The sequence below is a fragment of the Anastrepha ludens genome, chromosome 3, assembly GCF_028408465.1.
Source record: "Anastrepha ludens isolate Willacy chromosome 3, idAnaLude1.1, whole genome shotgun sequence".
Taxonomy (NCBI): Eukaryota; Metazoa; Arthropoda; class Insecta; order Diptera; family Tephritidae; genus Anastrepha; species Anastrepha ludens.
In genome coordinates, this window is record NC_071499.1 from 56,521,898 (window position 1) to 56,549,268 (window position 27,371).

The window sequence follows — 27,371 nt, forward strand, 5'->3', positions numbered from 1 at the left end:
AATGCATATATTACTAATTTCTGAATAACTTAACGATTTCTATTAACAGCACGAAATACTTCAATATTAGTTGATCGTGGCAATGTTGAGGCCGACGAAACTAACTGGCTCCGTCTCAATGATACTTCTTTAGAAACTTTACAAAGTTTGCTAACAGAAGATGATATAGTTTCAGACGACTCTCTCTTCGCCAACGATTCATTAAATGAGGACGCTGACTTTGATAGCTTACACGAAGATGCCCTTGAATATATTGCCGGTTACATAATACGCAAATTAAAGTTTACCGATTGTTCATGCAATGAGCCTACATTTACTTGGGTTGACACTTTATCTAAAGGCGGATTAGTTAAACGAAGCACCGAGTTCTTGGACAAAATTAAAATGTTGGAATCTGCGTTTAACCAGTTCAACGGCAGGGAGCTTTACGGTGGGATATCATTTTTACAAAAATTGTTCAGATTAAGGGAAAACGTGAGTTTACGCGATGATGTTAAGGGGGGAAGCTGGTCTAGAATTTTGAAAAAATCGAAAAATTTTTTTTTGTCTTAAAAGGTGCTTTAGGGTCTTAGAAATAATATACCAAATGAGGGATGCCAGCAAAAATGTCTAAATGCCCTAATTTTTCATTCGACGGCAGTGCCTCGCAGGTATGCCCCGAACGCTACTTACGAAATTTTGACAATACATTCAAAATACCTTTCTCCGGAGACGTACGTAGGATTATTTATTTATATTACATAGTTTTTTTTTAATCAACAATTTTATGTCGTTCTTTATAGTGAAAATTGTAACTTTTTGTTCAAACGTGCACCATTTCGCGAAAAAACAAAATATCGAAAAAATCCTACGTACGTCTCTTTCTGTTGTTATATAGAAACTAAAAAAATTTTATTTTTTGATCCAGGACAAAAATTAAGGAGTTTACGTCTTCGGCAATGGACCCACTAGAAAAAAAGGCGCCTTAGGAGAACTGCTGGACAGCGGCCATTTTCAAATTAATTCAGACGAAAAATTTTGTATTTGTACCATGAAAGCTATATTATTAAACCTATTTCACAGATTTTCGATTGATTCCTTTGTTGAGTCAAAATAAATTCATAAAATATGCCCATTTTTTGCGCTCTAGACCAGCTTCCCCCCTTAAACGATTTTTTTTTAAATGCCGGATGCACTTTCGAATAAAGCATTTTAACCGGTGCAATAAACAAAAGAAGAGAACAATGAGCATTCGATAAGATAATTGTAAGTAAAGTATGCAATGCTTTGGGCGTCTACTTGTGTTTCTGCGTATATATAAATTTATCTTTTTTTAACACAGATTTTATACTTGTAACTTTGCAGGTAATCTCGTTAAAAAATCAAATGTATGATTAGCGGACGTGACGAAATAAAAGTGGTTTTTCCGCGTTAGGAGTTTCCACTATTCTCAAGTTGTTTTATTTACTTGAGTGTAGGTTTACAAGTAGCACATATAGATTCCAATCCGATGCATGGCCAAAATACATATATATATGACAAAAATCCATGGGAATAGTTAAGTTAAAAATATAAATAATTAAGTACCACTTATAAAATAACATAAAATTATTCTATGGCTTACAACGACCTTTTTCAATTGTTTACTACATTTTCAGAAAGGGGATAAACTTATGCCCTTTTTTCCCTTGCTTCCAAATTGCATCAATGGATTAAGTAGCATCCGAAATCAGTTGTCAAACTTTACTTAACCTTGTATAATTGAATCATGGCATCGACTTACATGACATTTGTTGTAGAATTAATTTCATTTTTATTTAAAAAGTTATGAAAATTAAAGAGATAAAGTAAAAGTAGTCAAAACTGGTCAAAACATCGCCTATTTATTATTCCGATCATAGGTGTAATTCTGCGGCTCATTTGGCTTTTTGAACTGCGAGTAAATTTTTTACAATCACTGAAGATGCTCATTACCATTAAAAAATCAAATAATTGCTGATGGATGGTGCGGTCATGTTATTCGGTTATTAGAACAAATTGCAAATTTTTGAAAGCTTCAGGGGCGACCGTTGGTCAACGATTTGATTTGTGTAGCGTAGACTATAATTGAAATCAATTAGATTTTACTTTGGAAAGACTATCACTCGGAGCGCCGGCAAAAACCAGAAAGTTAAAAAACAAAAACAAAGAATACAGAAAGAATAGGTGATTTGCGGTGTGGCAAAGTGACTTTAAAAAAGTTGAATACAAGCGAATTATTAATAAACTTGCCACATTATCTGTGGAATGCATCGAAACCATTAATTTACGTGCTGCTCGCTTGCGCGCTGGCACGTTGCCGCATGCGCGGCTAGTCAGACCCAAACTCATCTCCGCTCAACTCTTCAGGCAACGTACTTTGATCTGGTTCTGGCGCGTTGCGCGCATTAATAATGCGTCGCGCTAAATTTGTGGCATGCCACATGCTCGCCATTGCCACATTGTGCAAATATTAGTGGTGCACGTTAAGTACATAACATCAACAACAAAACGCCAACAGTACAACTCCACTTACTTACATTGGTTGCATGAGTATGTTTGTATGTATTAGGGATGGAAATCCCGGAGCTCCGACGTTTTGCAGGCCTCGGAAATCCCGGGCTACGCTTATAATAATCCCAGTATCCTGTATCTCTGTATGAATTTGAAAAGCTAAAATATTAATTCCGGTGTATCAGAATTCGAAAAGCTAAAATTTTTTAAGCATCGAATTGAAAGAATTAAAAAGTTCTTTATCAACAAATTTCATTATCTCTTTCGTATATTTTTTTTTAATTCTGTTCAATATTTTTTAAACTAATTCTTCTTCTTCTTGAACTGCCTATCCATTGCAGGATGTTGGTGGTCACAAATACTAATAAAATTTCAAAACGTTTCTCTACCTTGGGTTGTAAATGAATTCTCTAATTACCCTCAGTCTGGTCCATTAGCGAATATTTCTTTGCCGTGGCATCTGCTTTCGTTCTATGCCAAGCTTGCCTTATAATTTTCTTTCGATTTTGATTTGGAGCAGCTCTTCGCCTTCTTTGTCCTCATCATGGTTCCTTAGTTGGGTCGGCCCTGCTAGTGCGCAATCTCCAGTTTACTCGGTCCTGGGTTATCCCTTCGTTGACTTCGCTTTGCTCCATATCGTTTTTAATAGTGTTTAGCCTGGAGATTAAGGCTCGGCCACTCCCATTGATGGTAGTGGCTGTGTTACCAATCTCTTTGTTGCATGCTGTTTCAGTCTTCTCATAATGGGGCGTACCAGCGCAAGCTATTTTCTCTCAATTCCTCTGTTATTGCAGCCACATGACAGCTACCTCGGATGTGTTTATTGTTTATCTTACCCTGTTTTGTGACGCCCGAAGCCCAACGTAGCATTTTCATCTCCGCCACTTGTATTCTTTGCTCCTGTTTAACAGAGAACGGCCCGCTTTTTGAAGCATACGCCATTGCAGGTCTAACCACAGCTTTATAAATTTTGCTTCCTAACTTGATTAGCATCTTTTTGTCACACAAGACTCCTGACACTGCACGCCAACTTTGCCAGCTGGCTTGCATGCGGTTCGTCACTTCCACAAATGGAGGAACCTACAGTTTTAAACCGGCTCCGAACGGCAGGTGTTTTTTGATGAGCTTTTTCATTACAGAAATTCACTAGGTTGTTTGCCATGTAGCTCATGTACTTTACTACCTCGAATAGTGTGCCTCACATATGTCGTTATGCGGCGCTTGATACTTAGAAGTAACCCTCGTCGTTTTTGACATCATTTCTGAACTTCTTCAGTTGCGATATAATCAGTATTGGAAATCTTAAGTAAGCTACTACAGCGCCACATCTCGAAGGTTTATATTTTGTTTATTGCTCCGACTTTCACAGTCCATGTTTCTACTCTATACAATGGTAAAGGTCACACACAGCATTTCATGTAACGTAATCACCATCACCATTATCATCATCAGTCAGCGTTACAACCCGTATAGGTTTTAGTTTCCTCTACTCTCTTCCAGGCTTCTCTATGAATTGCTAGTGACCGCCAGTTTCTCACTTCAATTTGTTTCAGACCACTTTCGACGCCATTTTTTGTGCGGTCTTCCCCCTTTTCTCTCCCCAATCGGCGACTGTTTTCCATAATGGGTTTTTGGGCGTTGCTGTTTTCCATACTTATGACGTTTCCCAGCGATCTTCCGATTCAATGAACTTGACCATATCTTCTTCGTTTATTAGACTAAGCAATTACGTTTCGAAGTTTAACGTAATCGCAGTTTGGCATATTTCAAACAAACATATCTGGCTGTCACGATTCGGCACCTAATTACCCTATACGGCTTTCTTAATGACTTTTCCTTATATTAATACTTTGAAGATTACCTTGTATTTGCACTTTTATGTGACGCACGCATTCTTGAGTCTTATAGTTCTCTAACTTACTTTTACGGCCTGATCAAGGATCACAACCCGTTGCGGGATTAAAGCCGACTGCAATAAGTCTCGCCAGTCTTCCGTCTTGTCGTCTTCAATTTGTTATGTCCAGCGATAATAGGATTCCCTCAGCTTGGTCCCTCCATCGGACGCATGCTCTTCCCCTACGTCGTTGTCCTCTAACTTGCCATCTGAACACATTTCTTTGATGGCGCTTCTGAATCTATACGCTCGACGTTACCCAGCTAGAGCAAGCGCTGAATATTGATGCGCTTAAGTATGTCCAAACTTAACTATGACTCGCTGTCGGGTAAATTCTTTAACCTGATGTTGGAGAGCATCGTACGAGCCGCAGAACTTAATCGCTCAGGCACAATATTTTATAAGAGCGTTCAATTCGACATCATCGGCTTTAACAACCGCGCTGTTAGTTCTGCATTCTCCAAACTGGATAAAGAGGCAATGCGAATGGGTCTGGTGGTGAACGAAGACAAAACGAAGTACCTCCTGTCTTCAAACAAACAGTCGGCGCACTCGCGTATCGGGGGACGTGAGCCACTATTGACAGTTATGATTTCGAGGTTGTAAAGGACTTCGTATACTTAGGAACCAGCATTAAAACCGATAACAATGTCAGTCTTGAAATCCAGTCTTGAAATCATGCCAATAAGTGCTACTTTGGACTAAGTAGACAACTGAGCAGTAAAGTCCTCTCTCGACCAACAAAACTAACACTCTACAAGACTCTCATCATGCCCGTCCTAACGTATTGCGCAGAAGCGTGGACGATGACGACATCCGATAAAGCGACGCTTGTAGTGTTTGAGAGAAAGATTCTGCGTAAGTTTTTGGGCCTTTGCACGTTGGCAACGGCGAATATCGCAGGCGGTGGAACGATGAGCTGTATGAGCTTTACGATGGCATAGACATAGCGCAGCGAATAAAGATCCAGCAGCTACGTTGGCTGGGTCATGTCGTCCGAATGGATACAAACGCTCCGGCTTTGAAAGTATTCGATGCGGTACCAGCTGGTGGTAGTAGAGGAAGAGGAAGGCCTCCTCTGAGTTGGAAAGATCAGGTGCAGAAGGACTTGGCTTCACTTGTTGTGTCCAATTGGCGCCGGTTAGCACGAGAAAGAAACGACTGGCGCACCAATTAAGAAGAAGAACTATGTCCAAATCGGCGTAGTGCTCATACAGTTGGTTAGAGATTTTAAAAACATCCCGAAATCCCGGATACAAATTCTCCGTTAGCAGTGGCACCCTTAGTGTGCATGTGTACATATGTATGTATGTATGTAAGGCGAGACGTCATTTGCGCCACTCATTGCTCGGCTGATGATTGTTGCCGCCAGAGGCATGCTACCGTGCCAGCAATGCGGAATAGAATACCCGTAGCTTCAATTTGAGTATTCCAGAATAGTTTGTGTACGATTTTAAACACGAGTTCATTAAATTAATTAATGTTTTGCTAAGAAGCAGGGAATGAAAATGTAGGAAAAGTGAGCAATAAATACGCACAGGTGTTTGGCTGCAGAAAACCGAGAAATGTGAGTAGGTGCATATGTATTAGTTGTGGCAAAATCGCAAACGTAATATTTTTTTTTTTAATTTTAGATTATTTTACCGAAAAGAAATGTGAAACTTAAAGGAAAAAAATATGAAATTTCATTCAAATCGGTCAAGCTATTCTCGAGTTGTTGCAAGGCTAACACACATCAATTGATTTATAGGCTTTTCTATTAGTGATAGTTGATAGGTCAATGTGTTGACAGGTTATGGTGGTCAAGTTATATTTTGACAGTGTCTGTAAAATGCTTTTTTTTTATTACGTAGTCTCTCTGGTAAAATCGCTATGTGGCAAGCTATACGATTGAGTTGCACTTGCAATTGATAAAACTGAACTATAAAAAATTTAAGCTTATGATTATCTCTTGCAAAGACGGCAGGAATTGGCCATCAAGAAATTTCGCCTTCAGCCCACTATTATTTTTTCTTATGTCTCCATTAGACACTTTCTTTTAAGGTTTACTGGAGCAGGTATCTGCCTGTCTAATCAATTTGAGCCGCTTGTTACGAAAACTATTTCGTCTAAATGCCGCTCTTGGTTAAGGGGGGAAGCTGGTCTAGAGCGCAAAAAATGGGCATATTTTATGAATTTATTTTGACTCAACAAAGGAATCAATCGAAAATCTGTGAAATAGGTTTAATAATATAGCTTTCATGGTACAAATACAAAATTTTTCGTCTGAATTAATTTCAAAATGGCCGCTGTCCAGCAGTTCTCCTAAGGCGCCTTTTTTCTAGTGGGTCCATTGCGGAAGACGTAAACTCCTTAATTTTAGTCCTGGATCAAAAAATAAAATTTTTTTAGTTTCTATATAACAACAGAAAGAGACGTACGTAGGATTTTTTCGATATTTTGTTTTTTCGCGAAATGGTGCACGTTTGAACAAAAAGTTACAATTTTCACTATAAAGAACGACATAAAATTGTTGATTAAAAAAAAAAACTATGTAATATAAATAAAAAATCCTACGTACGTCTCCGGAGAAAGGTATTTCGAATGTATTGTCAAAATTTCGTAAGAATCGGTAAAGATTTGTTCGAGTTATGTCTTCGGCCAGTTTAAAAAAAGTGATTTCGAGAAAAACGCGTTTAAAGTTGTAAGTAGCGTTCGGGGCATACCTGCGAGGCACTGCCGTCGAATGAAAAATTTGGGCATTTAGACATTTTTGCTGGCATCCCTCATTTGGTATATTATTTCTAAGACCCTAAAGCACCTTTTAAGACAAAAAAAAATTTTTCGATTTTTTCAAAATTCTAGACCAGCTTCCCCCCTTAAATAGACACATCAAAATGTTAATTTCAAAACGAAATCGAGCGAGAAGAGACCACCATAGTAGAAGATACCCTTTGCTAAGTCTGTAAAACTTTTCGGATAGAAACAATCAAAGCAATAAAGACTTTGTATTACGACCAGCAATTCGACCCTTCCCACGACAGTCGGTTGTACGTTATTGAAACGACCCGGAATAATATCCGGCTAAGGACTGTCCTCTAGCAGCGTTCCCCGTACAGGCATAGGGATTATTTATACTACTTCAAAAACAACAACCATCAATTCAATCAAAGCAAGCATGGCGGCGAATTCGCGAAATAAGGATTAGAAAAGAAAAGACACAAGCCAGCGATGCTATAAATGTATATTATTTAAATAAACAGTTCCTGCACTCCACGAATACTTTTGCGAAAATGACCACCACAACTGTACAAGGTCTGACACTCGAAGTGTAACCAATTAAAAATGCCATCAATTTACTTCTAAAATCACTTTTTTTTCAATTCAAAGTAAAAAATGTGTGAAAATAATACAAAACTGATATTTACTTTTACAATTTACTTTTGCTCGATATGGCCACCATTTTCCTTGACTATGGCCCTGAGATGGTCCAGAAACGAATCGCAAGCTGCCCAAATGTGACTTGTAGGTATTTTGGCCCACTCGCGGACAATGGCTTTTTTCAGCGCCTCGAGACTGGTCAATCTTTTAGTTCAGACTTTGCTCTCCAAAATGGCTCAAAGAGAATAATCCACCGAATTTGCATCTGGTGAAGGTTAGAGCCATTTTGTGGGCGTTATGAAGTTCGGAACGTTATTTTTTGCCATTCTTGGTTCACTCGAGATTTGTGAGACGATGCCGAGTCCTGTTGAAACGTCCATGGTCTGCCACCGAAATACTTGTCTGCTCACGGCTTCTAAGCAACCTCCAGAATACTTTCCCTATAATATTTCACACTTACCTTGTTTCCAGGCTCGATGAAAACGATTGGAGAGGGCCCATCCGCGGTTACAGCGGTCCAAACCATTACCTGTGGCGGGTGTTGCCACCTGGTGGTCAGTCAATGGCTCAAATTCTCGTATGAACGGTCGGTCAAATAAACGATATCGCTTTGGGAGTTTACGAATGGCTTAGAAAACACAATGTTCGAAAATTGGCCACTTTCGGTCAAGCGAGGCAACTCCTTCGCTCTCTCAAGTCTGACTTGTTGCTGCTTTGGTGTGAGATCACGCACCTTTTGGATCTTGGATCTTGTAAGACTTGACTTTGACATAATTTTTCAGTATGCGGCTGATACTACGGTCAGATATTTTCAGTTCTTACTCCATTCGACTGTCACTCGTCGGCGATTTCCCTTAAGTTGTTTCTTCACTTTTTGAACCATTTCACGGGACGTTGCAGTCTTTTGATGACCAATTCAACGACGTTTTGCGATGCTACCAGTATCATTGTAACGAGTAATGGTGTGTTAACAAAAACTTTATTTACTTTAAGGTGCTCGAGCTCACGAACAATCGTTGGTTGTTATTTTCCAGCCAAATATAATGTAATTACACCATTAGTGATGTCCTTTTTTCACGTTTACTCTCGGCAAAATGCTTCCGCGCGCTTGTAAACAATACTCTGGACTGTCATTTAGTCAACTAACAGACATCTAACGGAAATGCATTAGCTACGCCAGCGGCCTGAAGTTGGTTACACTTCGAGTGCCGGACCTTGTAATCCAGAAAGTCTCTGTTCAATTCAATTTTTATTATGTTAATCAGTGCCAGCCGACTTTTATACCATAAGAAGATTTTTTCATGATAGAAATGCGCGTGAATGCCTGCCGTGACCTATATTGGAACAGAAGTTTTATAATTTTTTTAAATTTTTTAAATTTTTAAATTTTTTGTACTTGACAATTTATTTCATGGGTATGGAAAATATGACTTCACCTTTTCAGAATATTTTGACTGCCGGCGTGGAGACTCATATTCAAAAATTCTTAACTAGCAATAAAGGTAAACAAAATTCATTTTTTTATGTGAGAGCTCATAAAAAGTGGTTTTACCGCATAGCACAGAAAAATTCATTGGGAACTAGCCTCACATCAAAACATTAAAAAGTGGGCGTTACTCGTATGTCTAAATTTTGCTTGCTATGTTGAATATTGGTACAACTGTCCGGTTTAGTGTGACCGAGTTTGAACGTAATCTGTCAATTAGCTTGTTTTTGGCATTCAATTATATCAGTCAACCGCAGGTGTGCTCTGCGATTTTCACTATGAATAAAAATATCGAACCACGAATTTGTCTTAATGTTTGTGTGTTTGAACGGGATTTCGTGTGCCGAATCATTGAAAATATTGCAGAAAGCCTATGACAAGTGTGTTTTATCAAAATCACGTGTATATGAGTTTAGCATGCAAACCAGTCAACAGTCAACAGGCGGCTGAGTGGCGCTATCCACATTAGCCGAAACCCAAAAACCACGTTAAAGTCGGTCGAAACTGAAAGTCATGCTACTCAGTTTCTTTTATTATCATGGTGGCGTGCTCTCGGAATTCGTTCTAAATGGTTCTACGGTAAATAAAGTATATCATTTGGAAGTTATGCGAAGTGTGAGAGAGAATAAGCGTAGGAAACGGCCCAATTTGTGGAATGAAAACTAATAGATCTTGCACCATGACGACGCACTGTCTCACAAGGCTCATATTGTGAACACTTTTTCGACCAAAAACTCGACAAATTTCATTGAACAACCACCGTATTCACCGGATTTAGCCACCAGTGACTTTTTCCTTTTCCCAAAACTTTAATTGCCACTCCGCGGACGAAGCTTCGAGTCGATAGATGCCATTAAGGAGAATTCGCTGAAGGAGCTGAAGAAGAGCACTTCAAACTCGTTTAAACGGTGCTTTGATGACTGGACTCATCATTGACATATGAGTATAACCTGTTTGAATGGTTACAAAATAAATGTTGATGATTAAAGAGTTGTTTTGCGTTTTATTGAACAATTTCCGGTACTTTTTTGACAGAGTGTACTGTATCTTTACGCGTCTCTTAGCTAAAAATCACAAAATTCTAACAAATTTTATTTTTAAAATTTAATGTAATTTTATAATATTTATTTTATTAAAGTAAAATTTATTACATTAAAAACTCAATTTTTATTAAAGTAAAAAATTAATGATTAAACTAATTAAGTATACGCATTTGCAATGCAGTGCCCTATCGATGTTTCATTTATCTTCTTCTTAGAGGAAATTTTTCCATACACATACACATGTACATGCATTTTATATACGAAAGCATTTCGGATTGTTGTCGAGTCTCGATTGTTGATTGTCTTCAATTAACGGTATTTTACAAAAGAATTTCTGAACATTGCCAACCCTGACTCATGCCTTAAGTTCAAAGTTAATATTTTTTACTGACCATTTAAGCACATTTTGCGGGCATTAACGTCAATGAAATACAGCAACAACAATGCAGCTATGTCTGTACAAGAACGACTTCGTGTCAAGTGAAGAAGTCGTCGTTAAGACCAAAAAGAAGAGCAGTGAAATAAACGTAGCAAAATACAGTCATTACCATTACCAACACAATCATATTCGCCTTCGTTTTGCCTTTGGCAAGTGGCTGGCGCTGAGCGGCGTTTAATCCCATTCCTGTTACACTTGAAATTCGAGGCGCAAAACAATGTGGTAATAAATCAATCAACATAGCAGCAGTAGCAAAAAAACATGGCCAATGAAAAATGGATAAACAAAAGAAGGGGAAAATGTGTGTAAAAATACGATTTATAAGAAAAACTATAAAGAAATGCATTGCTTTTCAAGAGCAATAAAGCCTGCTTGGCTAATGAAAGATGCAAGAATAATTTTTGGAAATTATAGGTACCAAAAATACAAAAACAAAAACCAAAATAAAAACAAACAAAAAATGAAATATAAAAATAAAAACCAAAATAAAAACACAAAAAAATAAAAATAACAAAAAACTCAAAAACGAATTCTTACAAGCCGAGCTAAGAAACAGAAGCATTTAAGGGGGAACACCACTGTGATTTTTCAAAAAAATCGATGTTTTTGCATTTTCTTAACCCTTTCGTCCCGAGTGGTACACATATGTACCAGCACTTTTTAATGTACCCTAAAAGCTTTAAATTACACTAAAAACGGTATACAATTGCACCGTCTGGTAACCTTAAATGTTGATGAAAGTGAGGTTAGTAAAACTTCAACAGCTGACTTTTTATACACGTGGTTATGTTGCGAAGTTTGCCTTATTTAGTATTTTTTAGCAAAAAAAGTGGTAAACCAGAAGTGTACCTATAACCTTTTGTAATATTTTGGAGCACAAACCCTATCAGAATAAAGGTATGTAAATTTGATGTTGTATCTGATTGTATGTCAGATTTTTCTGCGGATTCATCAGACGACTACGAACCAAGCGGAGATGAAACAGATTCTTCATCTAATGAAAGTGACGACTAAATGGACCTTGAAACAGAAAGTGAGAGCGATCACAACCAAATTGATTTTGAGCAGCCTACAACATCTGAGTCGGCACAGCGGGCCAGAAAATTAGCCACTGAATCTGAGCCTTATTTTGTTCATAATAATCGTATTCTTGACTCAAGCGACTCATTTAGTACTGCCAAAATTACTCCACCAGAAAGGCCTTGTGAAATACTGAGCAATATCTCAAAGCAATCCACTGCATTGGAGATTTTCCACGAAATGTTCCCTCATCCCTTATGTTTACACATAGTAGCTTGTACTAATCAGCGTTTGGAGTTATTTAACCAAACAAGAGGCAAACACCTGAAATTGATAAAGCTTACCGATAAGAGGAAATCCAAAAAATTTTATGCTGTATGCTAGTCCGGGTCGATTTGTGGGAAGGCAAAAAAATCACCCATTGTTCTGTGAAAATCATATTCTAGTTATCAAAATAAGAAACTTTGCCGAAGGAACCATACCTCTAAAACGAATTCTGATGTCCCCCAATTTGGGTCGAACTTTTTAGTTTCTTTTCTCATGTAAAGGCCAAAAATGGTGATATTTTGAAATGATTGTATGGGGAACCCCCCAGGGTAGCTCCAGGAGGTGTGCCATTGGCATGGGTGGATCGGCCGTCCAAAGTTAGTGGGGGTCGGTCATACATTTGGACTCGATTGGAGCACTCTAAATGGGTCAAAGTGGGATTTTTCGTTCGACCCAAATTGGGTGACATCAGAATTCGTTTTAGAGGTATGGTTCCTTTGGCAAAGTTTCTTATTTTGATCCCTAGAATACGATTTCTCGTGACAGATATATGGTCCTTACTTCCAAATTATACTTTTCAGCACCTAGAAAGCCTCAAAATACATCAAAATCTTATTATGTCGATGACTTAATTTCTTGTTTGAAGCATACTTTTAGTAAATGTCGCCAAGACAGTCCATATCAAAGTAAGATGAGAGCATGACTAAATTCAGGGGCCGTTCCTCACTCAAGCAATATATGCCCTTGAAGCCAGTCAAACGTGGTATCAAACTTTGGCTACGTTGTGATGTTGATTCTGGATATACATATGACCTTAATGTGTACGTTGGTAAAGGTTCAGAACCAAGTGTTGATTCATTAACTCTTGGAGAAAGAGTTGTGAAGACATTAGCTTCTACAATAAAGTCTCCTGATGTAGTTCTATGCTTGGATCACTTTTTTACAAGTGTAAATTTATTGGAAACTATTAGCTTTGCTGCCGTTGGCACTTGCATGGCTAACCGCAAAAACGTTCCACCAATGCCAGGAAAACTTAAACGGGGAGAAGCACTATTTCGGTGTACAGATACGGGACTTATGTGTACAAAATGGCAAGACACAAAATAAGTGTTGTTAAAGACTAATTGTCATAAGCCTAATATGACTAAAATTTCAAATGAAAGACAAGTCAGGTCATCAAGTGAAAATAGACTGCCCCGAAGCAATTGCATTCTATCGACATGGGCGGAGTTGATCGGGTTGATCAATCCATAAGTCTCTACAATCAGGATAGAAAGTCTACCAAATGGTGGAAGAAAGTCTTTTATACTTCCCTTGGTATGTGTACAACCAACGCATGGATACTTTACAACGATTTGAGGCGTAAAAATGAGAAAGTTCCTTATTTTACATATGAATGTGAATCTTGCTGAAGAACTGATTGCAGAAGGGAAGAAGAACACAGGATTGCCATTACCAAGAAGAGGTACTCTTTCTAAGAAGAGAAAACATTTTGGCTCATCATTACATATGCCTGTCGAAGGTGCTACAAGAAGACGTTGTAGTCGTTGCGCGTTAGTAAAAATTCAAAAGAGAACAAAAACTACTTGGGAAGAATGTAATGTTCCACTATGTAAAGATTGTTCCAAGCTTTATCACGCAAAATAAATGATATTTCTTTATATTATAGCGATAACACTAAGAATACAATGTAACTTGCTGTACCTGTTAGTAGATATGTGTACCGGTTAAAAACCCTAGTGGTACATATATGTACTACACCTTTTCCTCCCTCCACGGCCTCCCACAAATAAATTTCTTTGCTTTTTCATCTGAAATAGTGTATATTAATCGAATATAGGCTTTTAAGGTAATTATTTTTGCTGTAAATACGAAATTCGAATTCAGGGACGAAAGGGTTAAGGTAGATATATTCAAAAATATGTAAACAAAATTTTAACTTAAAATCTTGAGAATTGACGAAATTATACCCAATGCAATAAGTGCAGGTAGTGAGTTATCATACAACAGCCAATGAAAACTTTAAACGCGTTTTTCTCAAAATGACTTTTCTGAACATGGTGGCCTCGATTTCTCGAAGATTTATGAATCGATTTAATTTTTTTTTTTTTTTAATTTTTGTACATGTGTTGGCTACAGTCGTTCAAAGCCGTTTTTAAAAATTCCGAAAATTAATATTTTTCCAAGCCTTTTGAAACAAAAAGATAAAAACACAAACTCATTTATCAAACCTGCACCATTTTTCCAAAAAAAAAAAATTAAAAAAGAAACCCCACGTTCAACGATAGCCATTGATGTATAGATTAAGAATTTTTTTGGTTTTTTGCTTTCAGGCGGCCGCCGTAGCCGAATGGGTTGGTGCGTGATTACCATTCGGAATTCACAGAGAGGTCGTTGGTTCGAATCTTGGTGAAAGCAAAATTAATAAAAAAACATTTTTCTAATAGCGGTCGCCCCTCGGCAGGCAATGGCAAACCTCCGAGTATATTTCTGCCATGAAAAAGCTCCTCATAAAAATATCTGCCGTTCGGAGTCGGCTTGAAACTGTGAAACAACATCCATTTGTGGAACAACATCAAGGCGCACACCACAAATAAGAGGAGGAGCTCGGCCAAACACCTAACAGAAGTGTAAGCGCCAATTATTAATTTTTTTTTATAGTGGTCACCAGGGTGCATCAGTTTTTTATAACGTCATTGCATTAATATTAATAACAATTGTAATTTTTAATATTTTTTTGATAATTTTTCCGATCTTCCAATAATCATCCCTACTTATAAGCAAAAAATTCATGAAAATCGCTTAATTTTCACGCGTTCACAGTGGTGTTCCCCCTTAAGCTATTTTACTTCGGTCCCTCCTCCACCCACACACACATCCGCAGCCCAAATGCCATTGAGAAGTCCTTAAAAGGTACTTTATTTATTTACGTTTTAATTTGTCAGAACAACAAAGTAAACAAATCGTTAAGCAAAGACAATCGAACGCATATTTAAAAGGGTTTAAGTGTAATCTCAGGCCTTTTTTGTAAGCATTTTTCATGTCGTTGGATTTGTGCATTTTTTTCGTTAAGTTTTGCTTTTTTTTGCAGAAAAATCTGCGTAACACAAGACAACAGTGGCAGCAGGCAGCAAAATAGCCCCTGTAAACAACAAAGTCTTCGAACAGAAAAAATAAAAATAAAACAAAAAAACTTTAAATCAAAACTACTCCAACGTAGGCGAAAATATCAACAACTCCAGGCGACAATCCAACAATATAAATGGCGTTAGCAAAGTAGGTCAAGCAAGACCACAAAAAGGCAAAACAATGATCGAGAACAATAACAAGAACAAAGGCTACGTATAAGTGACAACGAATAAATGACAATAATAATAAAAACAAAGGTCCAAACGCTCCGGCCATATGCACGAAAGCCAGCAACAACCGCCAGCCAGCCAACACCTAAAGCCTAAAGTAGCCTTTATAAATACTTATACATACACACATCCGTATTCGTACATGTACTTGTAGTTAGCTGGCTGGGATTTGGGATCGCGTCTGACTGACTGGACACGCGAATAACAACAGCAGCAAAAATGGCAACGCCAATTGTAGAGTAAAGGCAACAGCAAAGCCAACGGCAACGGCAATCCAAGCGTCAGTTCGCGTTGACAGCTCAACAGGCCCAACATTCCAGCCTGCCATTGACTGCTCTTGAGGTAAGTAGCAATAATAAAAACAACACCAACAACAACAGCACACATTTTAATACACAGCAACAAATGAAGCAGTCGCAAATGTGGCAGAAGCGCCCACCGTACGTTGCATACTAATTAGGAGCACTCAATACCGGTACGTACGTAAATAAGTATATGTAGATGTGTGTATGTAGATGTGAATATGTATATGTGCGTACATATATATGTGCTCAGCGACATCACTAATCCATGATTGTGTAAAAAATGTGGCTTTCTTGTTGACTTAACAAATTGTCTAAGTTCTTCGTTATTTGTTTTCTTTCTACCAATGCGTACATTTGGGGCTTTCCACGCTAAAAATAACAACAAAATATAGTTTGTGCAAGGTGGCGCAAAATTCATCATCCCTTTTGTTTTTGAATCACGTTTTTTACTAAATAATTTTAAAACTCTTCTTTATTTTTTGCTTGTCTGCATGTATACAGCAGCTGTTTCGTTCACAAACAATGCGAAAGTTCTAAATCTTCCGATAGGGTGATTAATTTTGCACCACCTTCTACCTATGTAGGTATTAGATTTGCATCTTCATTAAAATCACTTCTAATAAGTGGTAGTTAGTCGACTTCCAAGGAAGGACCGCTCCGAGCCGTTTGATACCAAACGAGGTTTCAGACAGGGTGACTCGCTGTCGTGTGACTTCTTTAACCTGATGTTGGAGAGCATCGTACGAGCCGCAGAACTTAATCGCTCAGGCAGAATGTTTTATAAGAGCGTACAATTGTTGGCGTATGCCGATAATATTTACATCATCGGCCTTAACAACCGCGCTGTTAGTTCTGCCTTCTCTAAACTGGATAAAGAGGCAAAGGTGAACGAGGACAAAACGAAGTACCTCCTGTCATCAAACAAACAGTCGGCGCACTCACGTATCGGCACCCACGTCACTGTTGACAGTTATAATTTCGAGGTTGTAAAAGACTTCGTTTATTTAGGAACCAGCATTAACACCGATAACAATGTCAACCTTGAAATCCAACGTAGAATCTCTCTTGCCAACAAGTGCTACTTTGGACTAAGTAGACAATTCAGTAGTAAAGTCCTCCCTCGACGAACAAAACTAACACTCTACAAGGCTCTCATCATGCCTGTCCGTATGGCGCAGAAACGTGGACGATGACAACATCCGATGAAGCGACGCTTGGAGTGTTTGAGAGAAAGGCGAATATCGCAGGCGATGGAACGATGAGCTTTACGACGACATAGACATAGCGTAGCTAATAAATATCCAACGTCTACGCTGGCTGGGTCATGCCGTCCGAATGGATACAAACGCTCCGGCTCTGAAAGTATTTGATGCGGTACCAGCTGGTGGTAGCAGAGGAAGAGGAAGGCCTCTTCTGCGCTGGAAAGATCAGGTGGAGAAGGACTTGACTTCACTTGGTGTGTCCAATTGGCCCGGTTGGCACGAAAAAGAAACGACTGGCGCGCTATGTTAAACTCGGCCAAAATCGCGTAAGCAGTTATCGCGCCAATTAAGAAGAAGAAGATACCACTGGAGCTCTTTCTTTACACTCCGCAGTCTTCTCGGAACCAACCTGTAGACTTAATGAATTTTTTTAACTTTGGCAACCCTATTTGTGAGAACACGAGACACTTTTTATTCATTCAAATTTATTGGATTGTATCGAAAGTATTATTATTATTATTCCTCTTATTTGCTAGAGCGATAGCCGGGGATGCAAAGTGCTGAAACAAATAAGTTCCATTTGGGTCGATTTGCAGCCACGTGAGCGAATCGTCAACAGTCGTGATTTCATTGAATAGGCTCCGCCTCCATATTCCTTTTGGTCGTCCTGTACGACGAGACCCTTGCGGTTCCAGTTTAACGACATTCTGCTAATATCAGTAGCAGGTTTACGGATTGTATGACCAATCGATTTCCATTTTCGTTCTTGAATCTCAATTTCAATTGGTCTGTGACCACTTCGAGTAAGGAACTCGCCCTTCCAGGCGACTCCATCAGGCCACCAGATACATGGAATGGCTCTAAGGCAACGATTTATAAAAGTTTGAATTCTTTTTGTGGTCGAGACTGCTATAGACGACGTTTTACAGCCATTTAATAGCACAGACTTAAGATTTGAGTTAAAAGTCCTCAACTTTGTTCTGGTAATCAACTGCTTAGAATTCCATATGCTTTTAAGCCTACCTGGATTTCAATATTCTGTGGTCGATGCCTGCAGTTGAGTCACAATCTGGGGTGACTTGGCTGTTAAGAATGACTTTAGAGAGCACTTTGGGAGTTACACTGTGCAACATGATCCCACTGCAATTCCTACACTCGGAGGCAGTGCCCGTTCTTCGGAAGCTTCTTTTTTTCAGACGACTTGGAACAGCCGATAGCATCTGCTCTGATAGTTTGGGACGTGATGTTGTCTCCGCCACCAGATTTCCCAGATTTCTAACTTCGAATAGAAGTCTCATTCTCTGTAACAGTTGGGTTTTGGTAAGATACGCCGAGAACTTTTTGAGTGTACCGTCCAGGATTCACTATTGTACCGAAAGTATGCCCATTCCAAGGTACGATAACTCTGCCAACGAATAATCAATTCATAAAAATATTTTCAAACCCATTTTTCACAGCTACATCCGCACGAATTCTCTTCTGAGCGATTCCATGTCGAGTGATCCAAGTATTCTGGACATTGTGGTCAATTTTTCTAAAACACTGGTTTCTTATCGCTTCCCAGTGACTAAGTGTGGCGCCTCAACGCCAAAAGTCGAAGTAATAAAGTAAGTTGATAAAAGCACTCCTGTCTCGATAATCCACGTCGAAAATAGCAATAAATCATCACACGAAAATTTTCACGAGTTAATTCCATATTTTGCACGGGATGAAAAAAAAACAAATAAAGCTCGTATCTAAGTGAAAACATAGTAAGTTTATGCTAAATAATTCGACAAAAGTATCACAAATACAGTTCATTATACGTAGTGCTAGTCTCTGGGGAGACCCCCTTCCCGGAACTACCTTGATTACTTCGGGAAGGCTCAGAACGGTGCTATTCACCCACGCCTGAGTCCACCATATTTGTAGCCAGCTTCATGCTATAGGCTCGTCTTCTAATGCCTCTGTGCCGTCATACCCGTGGCGCGTTGCAGGTGCAGCATTATCCTCTTTGCAAAACTTTAAACTGTGTTCCAACAGTCATGTGATGCACACATGTTATTGACTAAGCTGTCTGCGCTAAGTTGTTCTCAGTTGTTCTCCCAAGACTAACTCAAGCATTCGGCATTCTTCGTTGAAACGATCACAGAAGAAGAACACGTTCTGCGCGCTTTCTATTGCATTGTTGTAAAACCGATGGAGGTACTCCAGGAAACATTCGTGACCGCTCAATATTTGGGTTAAATAGTGGTCTACGTCTCCATGGCTTCTGATAACCCATTTTCAGATGAGTCCCTTCTGCTTTGCAACTTTTCTAACGAATGCAGACGTTCTGCAGCTTTCGCTTCAGTTGTCAGCTTTACTCCTCGTCTATCATGAAGTCCTCTCATTTCATGCACAAGTACATATATCTATTTGGAGCTTTCCAGCGATGACGTAAACCGCGTCGTCTGATACGGACCTGTATGCCACGATATTCTTAGTGCATTTCGTCGGCTCACTTGAGTTACGGGTCTAACATTAGATGGCAGCATGACTGAATCCACCACCCTTGCCAGGAGCTGCCTTCTGGCGTCTTGCGGTCCGCCCATGTTTGGAAGAAGTCTTGTAAAAGCACCGTTGACTGATACTGCTTTGGAACCCGCAGTTGCAAAGTGTTACTTAAAGCAGAGCTGTGCATCAATCATTACGCCTAAATACTTTATTGCCTGTTGCGACAGTATTTCATGGCCACCTATTCGCAATTTCATGAACTCGTTTTTCCTCCGCACAGTTACGACGACCGCTTCTGTTTTTTGTACTGCCAACTTCAGTCTCGCTGCAGAGAGCCATAGTCGGACTCTAGCTGCTGTATCACTACACTCTCTTGTAGGCGGTCTTTTTGTCCGTGATCACGAATCGGCATAGCCTACCAGAGTTGCTTTATCCGGAAATTTTAATCAGAGTACTCCGTCGTACATGAGACTCCATAGTCAGGGTCCAAGGACAGATTCCTGAGAGACGACACCAGGTATATGTCTTTAGACCAGTGTCCGTATCATACTGCAAGATTGTATCCCTAAAGTAGCTTCCTACTATCCGTATTAGATATCCAAGGCCTTTGAGATTTCTCAGAGACAGTAAAATGTTTGACCACCTCGCCGAATTGAATGCATTTTTGACGTTTAGCGTAATAACTTCACAGAACTTCGTGCGTGTGGGTCCTCCGCTAATAGCGCTCCATTGTTTGTCTGTTTGTATGCTGCAACTGCATAGTTTACAAGCGTCAAATGTGATTGACACACGATGCCATTTGCAAAAATTATAAATCTTCCGACAGGGTGATTAATTTTGCGCCACCTGGTATATGAGATATCTTCCTTTCTTGGACATCTAGTTGCAATATCTACGCAATATGCGCTAAATAACAGTAGACATGAGAGTTTTATATCATTTTTGATTGTATTTTTTAAATCAATGACCCAAAATTAGCAGCTACATAAATTTTCAGATGTTTAGCTTCAACTGTTGATTTTTTGTACTAAAAGGGCTAAAAGTCAACCAGTTCTTCACTTTTGTTCTTCTTTTTTTGTTTAATTGAGTCAAAGCGTGAGACTACTCGGCCCAATCGGTCAATGATATTTGTTCTTAATTAAAATAATTCTCATTCCCAATCCATATTTTATCTATATTTATGTATTTGTGCCTGATTCCCATAAATACCCAACTATCTAATTCATATTTAATACTTTTTTAATATTCTAATTAAGCAGCAATAAAATAAATTATTATTTTATATTTGCGCAATCGACGCAACTTCGGCGGAAGTGGTCACTCAGCGCTATGAGGTAAGTGGCAACAGAGTTGTGTTAAACAGCACAAACTTACATCTACCTGCACAGCTACATACATACAAACATACTCGACTGTATGCCTACATATGCACCTCCAACTGTAAAGCGCGTGTGTGGCAAATCAGTGTTGACAACATTGTTCCGTTTGGCGGATTTGGCGGCAGCAAACAACTTCAACAAGAATAACTCATACAAAAGCGCTAACGCTTGTCAATCAGTGTAAATAGAATATTGCAAAAACAAAAAAAAAAGATGTAAAGTTGTTGGTATAAACTAAAAAAATGCACCGCTGAATGCCAGTAATTTTTTAAATAAGTTGCCACAAAATGATGCATGAGACGTTCCAATGCGCAGTAATGGGCTAGCGACGACAGCACACGAGATATCACTCTTCGACGCAGGGAGAAAGGCCGCAAGGAGTGCGAGTATTTATGTGGCACTGATTGCAGGATTACATAGCACAAAGCTGTGCGTCGTTTAGTGCGTAAATATCGCATTTCCTGTAGTTAGAAACCGAACAACTTAGGCCATTACATCCCATCACTTGACGACTAAACAGTCCATAAAATATTATAGTTATGACGTATTTGATGGCAGGCAAATGCATAGGCTCAGGTGTATGTACAGCTGTGAGTTTGAAAATAGCAGTAGTCTTAAAATATTCATTTGAAGTCACTTATTTTTTCCCCATAAATCATGCAAAACAAAATTTAATTACCAAATATCTACGAAGGGTGAGGAAGTTTAAAGTGTATTAAGTTTATCTGAGTAAATCTGGCAACTGCGTAAGCCGTGGTTCTTTATTGGCGTCGTTGAGTTTTTAAGTGCAGCATTGAAATAGCAATGCCTTCAGTTTTTTAAAGTTATGCGATATTGATAAAATTTTGCACTTATTTACGCAAAAGTACGTTTTTTATTTTTTCTTTATATTGTATATATTTTTTTAATTTTGGTGTGTGCCAAATATTTTTTACCTTTTGACTGTAGGAGCGAAACACTGCACCACAGAACAACGAAAGCATAACATTTTCTGAAATTGAGAGCAGATGGAAGTTCTTAAACAGAAATACAAAATATTCTTTCATGTTCAACAAAAATGATTCCAAATGGAAAGAAATTTATGGAAAATCCAGAAAAAGGAGAGGAAAACTTCCCTGCAAGATGGTCGCAGAAGTGTAAGGTGCTCCTAAGAGAAGTCCATGAAGTCAGCGACACAAATGAAAAAGAGGCGAACTTAAACGTTTCTGACATGACTGCACGTTGAAGCCTGCGAGAAGCTGGTTTAGTAGCTCGCAGCCCAAAAAAGGCTTTCTTGACGCCAAAAGATAAGGCAAAACTTTTGGAATTCGCAAGAAATTATGCTAACATATGGCGTAACATTTTATGGGCTGACGAGTCTGAAATAGTTTTGTATGGCGGCATGGGTTCACGGCAATATATTGGACGTACACCGAAACATGAAAGCTCACAAATACACAAAATTGATGGTATAATGCAAGAATGATAGAAACAAGATTGCGCCCATCAGAGAGTGCGTGACGTCACGTTTGCCAAGTTGTGCAGTGTTACCAACCATTTGCTCTTCACAATAAATTTAGTGCTTTTTTATACCCAAAATGCAAAAATTTTTAAGTTTGGTGTTTGTTTCTTTTTGTTTTTAATTTAAAGCTACCGAAACTGTAAGTTAAAAAAAACTGTATTATTAAACAAAAGAATGATAGAAAAGGTCACTCTGAGAAGATTTTATTGCTAATGCAAATTTGTTGATTCTTATAAAGTTTGATATTTTGAAAGTGCAAATTTAATTATGCTGCTTTTAAGTTAATGCTAGAATATTAAATGTTCTTCTCTCAACTCGTCTTAAGATTGAAAACCTGTTTACACATTTTAAAAAGCGCTTGAATTTGCTGAATGCGAATTAAAACCATAGATGTGTAATCTTTTCGTCCGGTCCTCAATCCTTAGTGGGACATAGGGATCAAGAGGTGTATTGACAGTAAAAATAAGCAACAAAATATCAGAAAATACAAAAACTGTACCGTATCTTGTTACATAACCTGAAATATATAGCACAAAAGTCGTTCCTTTAAAAAGGAATTTCTCTTAACAAAAAAACTCATAAATTAAATTGTAGTTAAACATAACACATTTATTTGGAAAAACGTACATTTTAAAGACAATTTGTCACGCATACAAAAAATTGGTATTTTATTTTCTTTACATGGGCATTTTAGTGCGTTTTTATATCCAAAGCTAGGCAGCACTGCAGTAGCGAGAGAGACATTTGACTGCTGAAAGGAGAAGAACGCCAAAATAATCGCAATCGCGGGCAAAGCGACCAGATGTTAGAAACAGCAAAGCTAAGTGAAATTGAGTGAATTATTGAACTAATTTTTAAAAATGTATATTTTACAAAATTATAAATATCACATTTTAATTAGAACAGGCTAGAAAAATTTCATGCAGAAAGAACTAAAACTCCGAGACTAAATAACAAAAAAAAAATGCTAAATCAAGTTACGAAAATGGTAATCTGGCCATACTAAAACCAGGTTACTCATTGCGAAATTCGCTGAGAGCAAAGTAACGGTATCACGATAGCCGTCATCTCATTATTCTGTCCATCAGGGGCATAACAGACACCAATATTTATGTGGAAATAATGCCGAATGTTATATGGCCGTACGGCAGAGAGGAAATGTCAATGAAATGTGGCCACCAGCAGGATAATGATTCTAAACACACGATTCGCAAGACCAAGGATTGGTTTCGCGTAAATAAATTTGAGGGTATTAGTCTGGTTAAATACTCATTTTTTATAGAGTTTTTTTTTTTTTTTAAATAAAATGCGATCGTTTCGATTTTATCGGATATTATTATTGACAACAAATAGTATACAAAAACAATTGTTTTTTTTTTGACGTAGTTTTCTGTAGTAGTGTGGCACCAAAGTAAGCGTCTTAAAAAAAGATAGTTGGCTTGTCAACAGGATTTTAGCTCTTCGGAACATCTGAAACGAAAAAGTTAAAAAGATTATTATTCTGTAGGCTTGTCATTCTAGCAGGTGCTACTTTCGTTTCTTTTTAGCCCTAACTTTCCTTACTACAGCCTGATTTCCACCCGAAAAACATACCTTTTTTCAAAAGTTCGCCATTTTGCTATTTTTCAAAAAAAATGTTCCCATTGTAGCCACACTAATACAAAAAAATATTTGAAAAAAAAATGTTGTTGTATATTATTTGATGTCAGTAATAACAGACGATAAAATCAAAGCAATCGCATTTTATTTTCATCAAAAATAAAATTCCTAAAAAATCTCTACAAAAAATGAGTATTTGAAGTTTTGGAATGATCAGCTCAGTCATCCGACCCTAATGCGATAAAAAATATGTTGGGGGGCTGAAAAAAAGTTAAACACAATGCCAAACCGGTTAAAATCAATAACTTTGGTCAATCGTTAAAATTGCGTGACTGAAGATTTCGGAGAAGCGATGTGAGCTATTGGTAGATTCAATACCCCGCCTTTGTGCTACCGTAAATATTTGTTGCAACTATCAGTATCTGCAAACTTTGTCAATTCACTTTTTGTTTAATTTTTTTATAAACTTGGTTAGAATGCGTTACTCATATAACCGCTGTTTTTTTTAATGTTAACCCTGAACTTCTACCTTTTATTATACAAATTTTGGTTTTTCGTTATAGAATTGACTTAAATATGTGTTCTGTTAAATAATCGAATAATATTTCTAAATAATAACAACAACTTTCTAATCACTTCAAAGGTGAAATTGTTTTTGGAAAAATCTAATATTTTTTTGGTACTGCCATTTTCGTGCTCGCCACTATATCTTCACCTGTATGTAGATATGTGTATAAAAAGTCGCAACTGCGGTGAACACAAAGCGCTTTATTTGAACGGAAGCAGGAAGTTGACATTTGCGTTGAATTTTCAATCAACGAGGAGATATTGCGGAATACTGCTTTGCATAATCATTTTGCATAATCGCAGCTTAACAGCGCTGAGCCGGTGAGTAAGTGAGCGCAATTAATAGTGAATTGGTTGGTTCTTATACTTGATCGAATAGCCCTGATAGGTTACTGGCGAAACACTAGTGAATACTCCTATTGTTAGAGTTATCAGACACGGCAACGGAAGTGATTTAAGAAAATCTGTGAAACTGAAGAATTTTGGAGAATCAGGAATTAACTCTCTATGCATATGAATTATTTTTCAAAGGTAAGCTTTTTTGCTAAAAGTAGCCGAAAGGTCTATTGAAAATAGCCAAAATTTTTAATTAAAAACGAAATTGTTTGCAACAAGAAGGACTGCTGAAGACCAAAAACAAGTAGAAGAAATCGATTTGGCTACACGAAGGTTAGTTTGGGCAAGTGGTATACGAGGTTTGAGCACTCAATTCTAGGAGGCAAACAAGCATATTAAGCAACGAGCAACACTTTGTTACACTGTACGACAAAATCAAACTTTTTCAAAAATAACAAGGTTTCCACAATGGATTCTGATAGAAGGGACATACAAAAATGTGTGAGGATTAATTTCGTTAGTGTGTTCTGAAGAACTCATTTAGGTAAAATGTCCATATGTAATAAAATAATTGGCACTTATTCCCTTTACGGGGTGTTTGGCCGAGCTCTTCCAGTGGCCCGCGTCTTTCCACAAACGGAGGAAGCAACAATTTTGCGCCGACTCCGAGCGGCAGATGGTTTTTTATGAGGAGCTTTTTCATGGTATAAATATACTCCGAGCGTTTGCCATTGCCTGCTGACCGCTTTTAAAAAAAATTCTATAAATTCGTGTTTCATACTCGTCTAAGTCTAAGTCTAAGTAAGTCTAAGTTGCCATACACATTTTCCGTTTCTACTTATTTCTGGTTTTTATTTTTATCTTTGAGCATTCGTGTGTTAAGGGACTTGTAGTATAGTTTTATGACACCGATTTTTTTTGGTAGATTATAACCTATTATTTCCCTATGTTAAGAGTATTTTTTACCCTTTGCTGCAAAAAATACAAAAAGGACCCGTCTAATGTGGTTGAGGAGTTAGAGGGTTTATTCCACAAAAATGTTCACCATTATTTTTTACATAGAATTTCTGAACGCATCATACCTATATGTGAATTGAAAGGCTAAATAGTAAATTTATAAAAGGACTGTATTTTCGGATGATTTTATCGCTGCCTCCCAATCAGGGCCCCAGGTTGACTCCGTTTATACCGAATTCTCTAAGGCCTTTGATCGGGTTTCTCATATAATATTAATAAAAAAATTAGCCTGCAGTGGCTTCCACTCAGCCTTCTTAAGTTGTAGCTCATCTTACTTGCTGAATCGCCATTGTTTGGTCATCGTCGACAACGTTAGGTCTCTTCCTTTCGTTGCTTACTCTGGGACTCCGCAAGGTAGTATTCTGGGTCCGCTTCTTTTTGTTCTGTTTATCAACAATATTTACTCTGGCTTTTCGTCAGCAAGATTTCTGCTTTATGCAGACGACATTAAGATTTATTCCACGATTACTACAGGGTGAACGAAATGAAGTGTTACCTATTCAAAATACCATAACTTTTTTGTGTGAAATTCGTTTTTATTGATTTCAAAGACAAAATTGTTTAAAAATGATTACAATTTTAACATATTCACTTTAGCTCGATATGACCACCTTTGCCTTGACTATAGCCTTCAACCAGTCAAAAAATGAGCTGCATGCTGCACGAATGTGATCTTGAGGTATTTTGGCCCATTCTCGTATAATCGCTTTTTCCAGCGCATCCATACCGGCATATTTATATATAGTCCTCACCTTGCTCTCCGAAATGGACCAGATGGAATCCATCGGATTTATAATGGCGAATTCGAAAGCTATTGTGTGGACGAAATGAAGTGTGGAACATGATTTTTTAACCATTCTTGGTTTACACGAGCTTTATGAGACAGTTTCAAGCCGACTCCGAACGGCAGATATTTTTTATGAGGAGCTTTTTCATGGCAGATATACACTCAGAGGTTTGCCATTGCTTACCGAGGGGCGTCCGCTATTAGAAAAAACTGTATCTTAATTTTGGTGTTTCACCGAGATTCAAACCTACGTTCTCTCCGAATTCCGAATGGTAGTCACGCTTTCGGCTACGGCGGCCGTCTATCGCTCAACATAAATAAGTGTTTTCAAATTACCTTTTCGAAGCGTGCCACTGTCATTGACTCGCCTTATCACATATCGAGAACACCCCTGTCCGATGTAAGTGAAATTAAAGACTTGGGTGTAAAATTTGATTCGAAGCTTACTTTTACTAGCCATGCAAATTTAATTATTGCCAAATCTTACACCTTGCTTGCTTTTGTTAGGCGTCATAGCTCCGATTTCTCCGACCCTTACGGCGTTTGTCCGTTCCAAACTGGAGTATGCATCTTTCATTTGGTCTCCGTATTATTCGTGCCATGCTCCTAGAATTGAATGAATTCAGAAAGTATTCTTATATTTCGCTTTGCGTAGTTTATGCTTTTCGGATCCTATTCCTACATATGAAGTGCGGTGCTTATTGATCAACTTAGAATCATTGCAAATCAGAAGAAAAATCCTATCTTTATCCTTCATTTTCGACTTAATCCGTGGGGCTGTTGACTGTCCGACGATTCTTGAGAGGATTGTCCTTAATATTCCG